Source organism: Mastomys coucha, chromosome X, assembly GCF_008632895.1.
Source record: "Mastomys coucha isolate ucsf_1 chromosome X, UCSF_Mcou_1, whole genome shotgun sequence".
Taxonomy (NCBI): domain Eukaryota; kingdom Metazoa; phylum Chordata; class Mammalia; order Rodentia; family Muridae; genus Mastomys; species Mastomys coucha.
The window spans coordinates 61,103,505-61,113,464 of NC_045030.1; the positions used below are offsets into that span (position 1 = coordinate 61,103,505).

A 9,960-nucleotide genomic window follows, 5' to 3' on the forward strand; every position below is an offset into this window, starting at 1 on the left:
TTTAGTCCAAACACTGCAAGCTCACCATGATTCCCATGAGATGGAAGCTAGCCTGGGCTACAAGCGCTTGGGATGGACACCCGAAAAAAGTAACCCAATTTTTAAATCGAGCCAAATATCTTAATGAAATTCTGTTATTTCTTCCCTGCTGTACCTTCTTTGTTTCTGTTATATTTTTGAGACAGGGTCTTACTATGTAGGCCAGGATGACCTTTCCCCCAATCTCCTGACTCTGTGAGTAACTAGAATTCAGAGGTATATGATACCACACTTAGCTCTAAAAAACACTTAAAAGACACAGAGCCAGTGAAGTGGCATATACCTGTATTCGTAGCACTCAGGAGACCAAGGCAGGAGGATTACCATGAGTTCCAGGCCAGCCTCAATTATTGAGACCCTGTTTCCAAACAGAAACTAAAACAGAAAGAAAGGAAGGAAAGAAGGATGACCCACAGATCTAGGAGGAATGTTCTGAGTCACCATCTGGGAGATATACATCAAACCACGTTGAAATGTCCCCTTGACCCTGTAGGAATGGCTGCTGTGTGAGTGAGGGAGGCTAGGAGGAAATGGGAAAGCCTTGCACACAGGCCACAGGGAAGACATTAGTAAAGTTGTGCAACAGTATGGTGGCTCCTCAAAAACTAAAACACAGGAGCACACGGAAAACCCAGCAATCTGCTCTCTGGGATATAAGAGGAAAACAAAATGGTTACGGTCTTAGACTGTATCCTCATAAGTACTAATGACAATTATCACACTTTCACATTCAACAGGTGTTTGTAAAAGGAGCTTTATTGAGGTGTCATTTCGAAAGCACAAATTTCAGCTATAGCTGTAACAGATTTTTTTGGCAAGTTTACAGAGCTGTACGACCATCTTCAAAATCCACTATGAGTTTTGGAATAGATGTAATTTGCTTATGAGGAATTTCCTTTGATGAAATTCTGTGCACAGCTAATCTTTACTTCTTCAAACCTATAAGAACTCTGACTCTAAATTCATCATTCCTGAATATTTTATCATAAATGCAATATTAGACAACATGGTTCTTCGTAGCTGTTGAGTACCTGCATTTGAGTATGTAATGTGCATCCAGTGCCCACAGGACAGGAGTGGGTGCAAGACCCCCTGGAACTGAAGTTACTCACCCTTGTGAGCAAGCCGTGTTGTCAGCCCCTCCTTTGTTGTTTTTGAAGTTTTGTATGTTGTAATATATACTCATGTTTTTTTTATTGCTACAGTATACCCACCAAATGACTATATGACCTTTTGTTTATTCACTCACAAGTCTATAAACATTTTGATCATTTCTGATTACTAGCTAATTTTTATGTAGTTTTTCTTTCAAATGGGACTTCTCTCTAGTTTGGACTAGCCTTAAATTCATGGTGATACTCCTGCCCCTGCCTCACAAATCCTAGGATTAAAAGCGTTATCCAACATGTCTGGCCCTAGTTATTGGAAACTATAAAGCTGGCATGAGTATATGCTTTACCTTTCTTTTAAACTGCAAGTACCTGAGAGTATTTACCATATTGCTTATGAGCCTGCAATGCGGGTCGCATATCATGGCTGTAGCACTTGGCAACACTATTCACTCATTGCCTGATACTCAAAAGACCTATGCACAGGATGGGGCTGGAGTCTCCATATGCCTCTAAACAACTTTTATCCTAAGGCCAGATGAACTTTAATCCAGTTCTGCCTTTTAAAATTTCTATCACATACCAGTGATTCTGACAAAAACTTAACACTTGTAATTTTAGGTTCAATAACAAGAACTGTGTGACTATTGTTAAAATCCAATAGGAAATTTCCATCTGAGATTCCTTAAGTCTATGCTACAATGGATTTATTTTCTGTCTCTATGTAGCTAAAATTGTCCTTGAACTCCTGATTCTTCTGCCTCATGCCCAAATTCATTGATCCTTGTATTCAAGTCTGAGGCCAGCCAGGTCTACACAGTGAGTACAGGCCATCCAGAGCTATAAAGGTGAAACCTTGCTTCAAAAACAAAAACAAAACAACGGCTGAAAGAAGAGAGAAAAAAGAAAGAAAAAAAGGAGAATGAAAGGAAGGAAGAAGAGAAGGGAGGAAGGAAAGAAAGAAAAGGAAGAGAGAGGAGAAAAGTAGAGAGGAGAGATTTCAAAGCTAGGTCTGTTTAATGCTAGCCTGAGCTACATTGAGAGATCCGACCTCAAAAAAAAAAAAAGTTTTAAAAACGGAGAACATTGTTTTGGGCCACAGTAACTTTCCTTGCTCCCTGTGAAGCACAATTTAGGCTTTGTTAAGCCTCTGGACAGAGGCTAGTTCTTATTCAGGGACAGGTTTTCAACTGAATGTCTGGGAGTTAAGCTGACTCCACTCTGGCTAGGGCAGAGTCCCAAGAGCTTCAACACTTGTGACCTCTAATATTTCTCTTCTTCTTTCAACTCCACAGCAGCTAGAATTGTTTCTAGGCCTGGAAAAATGTCACACTGTGAATGTTCAAGCTAGTTGTTAATGAATGACCCACAAGGAAAGCTCCAAGTGATATCTGGGGACCCTGTGCTTTTCTTACTCCCTGAAACTCCAGTTCTGACCTCTGCCCCATGTCCAGTAACACTTACGTACTATGCTCAGGCTCTACTTCCCTGTGCGATGCTATCAGAAAATTTGTCCCTAGGCAAGAGTAAACATGGGGCTTCTCTCACACGGTTCCCATCTCACAGAACGTCCTGGGAATACGTGTACGCATATACATGCCCCAGTATAAATCAAAGTTTCAAAAGAGTTGTAAATGTTTTAAATATGCATTATGTTGAGTATATTCTCACCTCTACACCCCCAAACCTTTTCTTTTTCTCCCTTGCCTTGGTCCCTTCAAACAGCTTCCCTTCTACAGTCATGGAAGGTACGAGTGAATGATTCTCTTTATCTACACAAAATTTAGAAACAATGATGAGAAAAACCAATTTGTTTTATAAGTTCCCTTAATGATTTCCAGCTGTATCCATTTTTCTATAGATAACATGATTGAAAAAAAATGCCTTTTGTAAATGTAGCAGATTCTTTATATATTCCTCTCTTGGACAACTAGGTTAGTTCTATATCTTAGTTATGGTGAATAGTATAGATCGATGTACTAATCGAAGTACCTCTCTAATAGTTGATTTGAAGTCCTTTGGGTAAATAGGTAGGTATGGTATAGCTTGGGTTTACCCAAGATATATTTTTTAATTTTAAGAAACCCGTACTGGCTTCTATAATGACTGTGCAAGCTTACATTCACACAAGCACTAAGAGTTCCCTTTTCTCCACATCCTTGCCATTATTCACTATTTTCTTAATGAGTGCCATTCTGAATATGTAAATGGAATCTCTACAGTTTTGATTTGCATTTTCCTGAGGTTGAACATCTTTTTTCTTTTTCTTTTTACTGTTTATTGGCCAAGGGAAGAGAGAGATGACTCAGCAGTTAAGAGCACTGAATGTTCTTCAAGAACCGTATGGCAGCTCTTGCCATCTATAAGGTGATCCAACACCCTCTTCTAGACTGCTTAGGCACCAGTCAAGCAAGTGGTACACAGATACACATGCACATAAAAGACTCCTATGAATAAAATACATATACTTTTAAAAAGCCAAGCCAGGGCTGGGATATATCTTAATAGCTGCTAGAGTGCTTGCCTAAAGCCCTGAGTTCATTTCCCATCAGCACATAAAACTGGACATGGTGGTACACAGCTGAAATTCTTGTACTTGAAAGGATAAGTTCAAGGCTAGCTTTGAGATCTTGCCTTAAAAAAGTTAAGCAAGGTGTGGTGAGTAATGCCAATAATCTTAGCATGTGGGAAGCAAAAGCAGGAAGGTCACCAAGAGCTTGAGGCCAGGTTAGTCTACAATAGAACATTCTAGGCCAGACTGGGCTACTTAGTGAAACTGTCTCAAAATACCTCACCAAACCAAACCAAGGAATAGACTGAAGATAAAACTCAGTTGTAGAATGTAAAAGGCTCAGCCTACAAATTAATCAAGTCTCAGCTACACCCCTAAATAAAATGCTACCATTACCCAAAACTCAAGAAACTATGAGTGCATGCTATTCCACAACTAAGTAAGGCATTGGGTAATGTCAAAGAATGGGGTGACAACAACCAGATGAAGGCTCACAACTATCTGTACAGCTACAGTGTGTACTCATAGACATAAATAAATAAATCTTTTTTTAAAAAATGAGGTGAGAACATAGTTCAGTTGGTAGAGTGCTAGCACAGCAATGCAAAAAGCCCTTGCTTCCATCCCCAGAACCACATAAACTAGTTACAGTGGTGGTACAAGCACTTGGGAAGTATGGGAAGGAGTTCAAGGTCAATCTAAGCTCTATTTAGATCATACCGGCCTCAAAATTAGAGAAATCTAGCTAGGATTAAGGGATGAGATTTTAAAATGTGTAATCACCATGCCTGGCTATGAAATTTTTTTAATTACAAGAAGAAAGCCTTTCCTAATTCAGTTTAGGTGACTACCAATACCCTTTACAGTTATTTTAGTTTTTTTTTAACTGCCTGTGACTCCAAATTCATTCTGCCTCCATGAAAACGAATTCTGATCCTTTGCCAGCTGTCAGTTGGGGGTCCTGTCAGTGAAGTATTAGTAAGCCACTGCAGGACATGGGTTTGTTTCCTGGTTCCATAGCACAGACGTCTCTAGCCTGAGGAGCCTGTCTGGGTGATGCTCCTTCAGGGCACTTGTGTCCTGGACTCTCTAAGTCCCCAGAAACACCCATAGGCTGTTTTCACAGTTGAGTACATCTGGCGAGACACTTCCCTATGAAGTTCGTCTGGCAGCTAGAGAGATTTCTAGTAGGTTCTACTAGTGTGGTACCAGTATCCCTTAAACATTTAACAAGTGCTAACCATGCCTCTCCATGTTTTGATTAAGTAGGTGGTGAGGCTCATGCTTGATCTTCTAGAATAGCCCCATGGTAGGTTTTGAAGACTAGAAAAGTGGAGGGGGGTCCTCCCTTGGGTACTCAACCCTACCAGTATCAACTAGAGTAATGTTTGTTATTTAATCTGGCGTTCCTATACGCTTTAATCTCCTTTACTTCCATTACTTTTACCCGTACCAAATTTCCCTTGTACAGAATACTGTGTTCTCTCCTCGAATCCAGCCCGATAATGAATTATCATCTGAGAACGTCCCAGTGAGGCAACTCCAAAGGGTAACCCCATTGTCTGTTAAGGCAATGACTTTTAGAAACGGAAATGAGCTGCTACAAATGTCTGGCAGGTAGGATCATAATTAAGCTACCTTTTGTGATTCATAAAGTGCCAACTGAAATCCCAAGTGCACTATGGTAGCAGTAGGGAAGACCTTCAGAGAAGTCTAGACTTTTATCATGTGCTTACAGAGAAAATTGCAAGCTCAGGTGTATTAAGTTTCAGCACAAGTTGCTCTGAGAATCAGAGCTTCCCAATAGCTCTATAAAAGCTTACTTCTTATAATCTTCTGACAGATACTGCTGAATATCAGCTGTGAAGAACTCAGGATGTGACAACTGAATCTTAACAAGTCTCTCATGTGGCAGAACATTGATTCCTGGACTTCTCCCAGCTTAAGCCTAAGCACCTTGCCCTACAGTCTGTAGAAATAAGCCTTCCTCTGCTTAAAAAAGTCACAGATGGGACAATCTGCATGAACATATAAGCCCTGAGTTCTATTCCTACCAAACCTGGTGTGGTGTAGTATAAACCTACTTAACATTCTAGAGGGAAAACAGAGAAGTCAGCCTGTGAGGACCTTGTCTCAAAAATATCAATATGAAGGCGGGGTGTGGTGGCACACACCTGTAATGCCAGCACTCAGCAGGCAGAGGCAGGTCAATCTCTGGGACTTTAAGGCCAGCCTGGAATTTAAACTCACTGGAAAACCATTCCCTACGTCAACCTAGATAGAAAACAGAATTAGCAAGAAAGAGCAGCTCTGAAGGCCAGCTGAATCATGGGATACGCATGTTACAAGGGTAGTCCCAGAGGTCACACTGAAAAACCCAATCTGATACTCTGAATCACTGCGTATACCCATCAAGGTAAGAGCCTTCCTTAGGGATCTAACTCAAAAGAAAAAAAAATATTCCAAGATATGCAAGAAATCAAGGTAGATGCAACAGGGGAAACCATTAGTATATGCACCTTTACTTCTTAGGTATGATATCTCTCATTTCCTTTTTAGGTTAAGGATTAAGGACAGCACCATGTTTACCTAAGGTTTTAACTTGTTGTAGTAGAGGAAGGCCAGTGGTCAGACCTCTCAGAGACCCTGGCTGCCCCCGTACCTAAACTAAATACCAAGACTGCCCCAGAACTGAAGTTTGGGGAGGAAAATTAGGTGAAAAAAAAACCCTGAAAAGCCTAAAATGAATTTTTACTTACAAAAAGGGCTTTAAAAAAGAACCCAACACCACAAAGACACATATTAAAGTTTTATTGGGTTTCAATACAAAACATTCCAAAAAAAAAATGATCTCTAATACCTAGATTCTACATCCAGTTACCAAATAAACCACAGCACCCTCTGTATTATTCAAATTCTTCTACAACCAGAGTTTAGCCAGAAGAGTCAAAGCTAATTTTCTTTTCTAATTGCAGATTTTAGGCCTGATGGTTCTATATTTTACGATTTGTCAAAAAGGTCTCAAATTTCAAATTTTCTACCGACTCCCTACTTTGAATTTAACATCCATTTAGTGTAGTATGGCCCATGACAAACTAAAAAATGTACATAAAATGTCAAGAACCTAAAGGTCTTGACAGAAGAACCCACTCCAGGCCTGATTAGAGTATGGAAGGCTTGAATTCCCTCAACAGTATTGTAGCAAATTCCTAAGAAAAATCTCCGAAGTTGAGTTAAATTCTTTGATCCTATAACTCAACCTGCTTCTGGCTCTTAGTTTCCAAAGCAGTAAACTAGAGTTGTAGAGTCATGATTCATTTTCAAGATGGTGACCTGAGGATAGTGTCTTTTATAAAACTACAGTGATCTAGTGACCTATTTTTGTTCCAATCTGTTTTCCTAACTAGCCTAACAATGTTTCCACCTTTGACTTTCATTTCCTAGCACTGCTCTTCTCCTTTTACAGGACAACTAATAATGTTTCTTACTAATGAGGCAATTCATCAAATGGGTTTCCTTGATGAAAATCAGACATCAGTGAGGTAGAATGTTTCTGATTGAAATGTCTGTGTGTTCTGCCAGGGGTTGAACTCTGGGCCTCAATGGTACTTAGGCAAGCACTCCACCATGGACTTTCAGTCCCAGCTAATTCAATTTTCTTCTAGTCAGTGATCATCAGCTCTAAATTGCAGAGTTGCCCCATTACTGTGCTATAACTTTTCACTACTGAACATCTACAAAGAGTCACTGGAACTTCTTGGGTAGGTACCTCCACTTACCAATTAGTCTCCCTCTTTCCATTGGGTCAATTTTAAATTATCGCCACTCCCTAATTAAGGTTTAACTTTAATCAGCCTCCCTCCCTTGAAGACAAAAAAAAAAATCTATTGCCTGTACCAAACCAATTCTGATGTGCACTGGCTAGGCAACTGCTGTGTCTCAGCATTCCTCTCCTTCAACAACTCTGTAAAAAAGAAAAAAGCAATGTAAAGGCCCACAGTATCGGTTTTTCAGGTTAAGTACTGGCTGTAAAGTGTCTGCTTCAAAGGTGGCCAATTGGTTACAAGTACTACTATAAGCATTAGCTTAGTCTCATTAAAATCAGAAACCCTAGGGGCCAGGTGGTGGTGGCTCACGCCTTTAATCCCAGCACTTGGGAGGCAGAGGCAGGCGGATTTCTGAGTTCGAAGCCAGCCTGGTCTGCAGAGTGAGTTCCAGGACAGCCAGGGCTACACAGAGAAACCCTGTCTTGAAAAACCAAAAAGAAAAAAAAATCAGAAACCCTGCCACCTTGTGCCAATGAAATTTGGAAGTTGCAGTAGCAGCTGTATCACTAACTAGTCAATTGAAAATGAGCAAGCCCCAACAGCGTGCAATTCATTCAATACTGCTCACACAGCAAACCGTTGCTTAGATAGGCTCTTTTAATAAGAACTCCTGCAGGCAAGAGCTATTAGTAACTTTCAGAAACAGCTAGGACTACCATACTACCAATATTGTAAATGAAAATACACCTATATACATCCACTCAAAATGGATGGGCAAGGTGTTCCCGACAAAATAACTTCATCCGTATGGCCAGAGTTGAGTATTATTCCCATTTCATAAGTGAACTAGGGGTCAGAAAATACTTGCCAACATCACAGCCACACAATGACAAAGCTACAGTACTTAAACCTTCAAAGGACACTGCTTTCAACACTTACCTGAGTATTTGACGGCTCCTTACTGCCAGCTTTATCTACTGTGAACCAATCAGCACTCCACGACTGTAAGACCATTAGATTCAACCTGCAAAAATGACATAAATGAAAACTAGTTATTTCTCTAAAGGAAATTGTTGAACACTTGCCTATAACTGCTCCCCACCCCGCTTCGCCTTTTTCCAGAAAGAACAGGCTTGCAGCTTAATGCATATTTCACGTTCTACCACTTTTCTTAATTGGTGGAAGGTTCACTGGCTTGGGATGGACTGGAATGGCTTAAATGGTTAAGTTGCATGGCTTATGGATTCTCATTCTTTTCCAATGGTGCACTGCCACGTTAAATCCATAAGTTGAACAGACACAACATTTGAAGGAATAAGTGCAGTCTAAGGAATTTTAGTTGGAGGTCTTCAAGTTTACTATATTCAAGAGCATCTTTTTCAACTTCATGGCTGGACCTGGGTCATGCTGCCTCAGGTTTTTTTGCTTTTTTAAAGACCACTTGCAATAGATTTTTTTTTTTCTCCATACAGTGTAGTTTCATAGAACTAAAACAAGTCAGGCATCCAACTAAAGGTCAAGTTTGCAATGGCTTATAGGGGTCAGACAGGGGGACCCCAATCCTAAGCCATTTCTTATATTGACTAAAAGACTAAATTGAAAAAAAAATCAAAACATGGAGCATGTTTACAGGTCTTCATCAAAAATGTGTAAGAAAAAAAGTCACCCCCTCCCAGTTCCCAGACTGCTATTGATAAACAAAATGGCTGCATTAATGCCCCTAAGTGTCATACATGCGTTAAAAAAATTCCAAGTGTTGAATTTGGAGAACTTCTAATTGGCTATTGAACATTTGTGGGTTTTTCCAAGGTTTTTTTCTTAATCTAGAAGGCCATGAAGTACAGTAGGCTCCACTGTACTATGAGGAAGGTAAGTGCTCAACTTCGACTTAGACGGAAAAACTAGTTTGCTTTGCTTACCATCTTTGCTGTTTCACAGGCATTTGGTGCTTTAAATCTGATGTGGAATGCTGATAGATTCACTTTTTAGAAGTCATAAGCCTTTAGGAAGTTGGAGATAACTTCATTGCTTATCTATTTTCTCCTTTGCAATCAAGCTGTTCCTTTAAAAGTGAGACACTACAGAGTTGCAAACATTTGAAACAGTAAGAGCAAGCATCGTTTTTTTGCAGCTTCATGGTTGATTTTGGCCAAACTTTTTATTGAGTATTTTGTAGTTGTTTAACACACACTTAAATGGTCTTACTCGGGGAGGGGGAAGGGAGGCTCTTGTAGATTCCCAAGGAAGTGTCAGGAAAGCAAAATATGGCCAGTATCCATTGGCATGTTTTTGGGTTTCTGAGTAAATAGTACATCCCCTAGGCATCGGATCTCAGGCTTGTTTGTTTGTTTTAATATATATACTGCGAACATTGAGATTTCATTTGGAAGACACCCTGAAATTCTGAAAGGAGTACACCCAACCAACCCTCTCTAATGGCTAGCTTGTCTGCACAGGCAGGGTGACTCATTTCAGTGGAGACCAAAGGACATCTAGATGGCTGAAGGTCTGTGGAAGATCTTGGGATTGCTTG

General features: G+C 40.1%; 1 long non-coding RNA gene across 1 annotated transcript; it reads right to left on the reverse strand.

The window, feature by feature from the left end:
• Positions 1 to 779: 779 nt before the first annotated feature.
• Positions 780 to 9,954, reverse strand: LOC116085183. The gene is made up of 3 exons (XR_004116450.1): positions 9,347 to 9,954; positions 8,367 to 8,451; positions 780 to 7,624 (listed from the first exon to the last, which is right to left on the reverse strand). It is a non-coding gene; the product is annotated as an uncharacterized LOC116085183 (long non-coding RNA).
• Between the last annotated feature and the right edge of the window lie 6 nt (positions 9,955 to 9,960).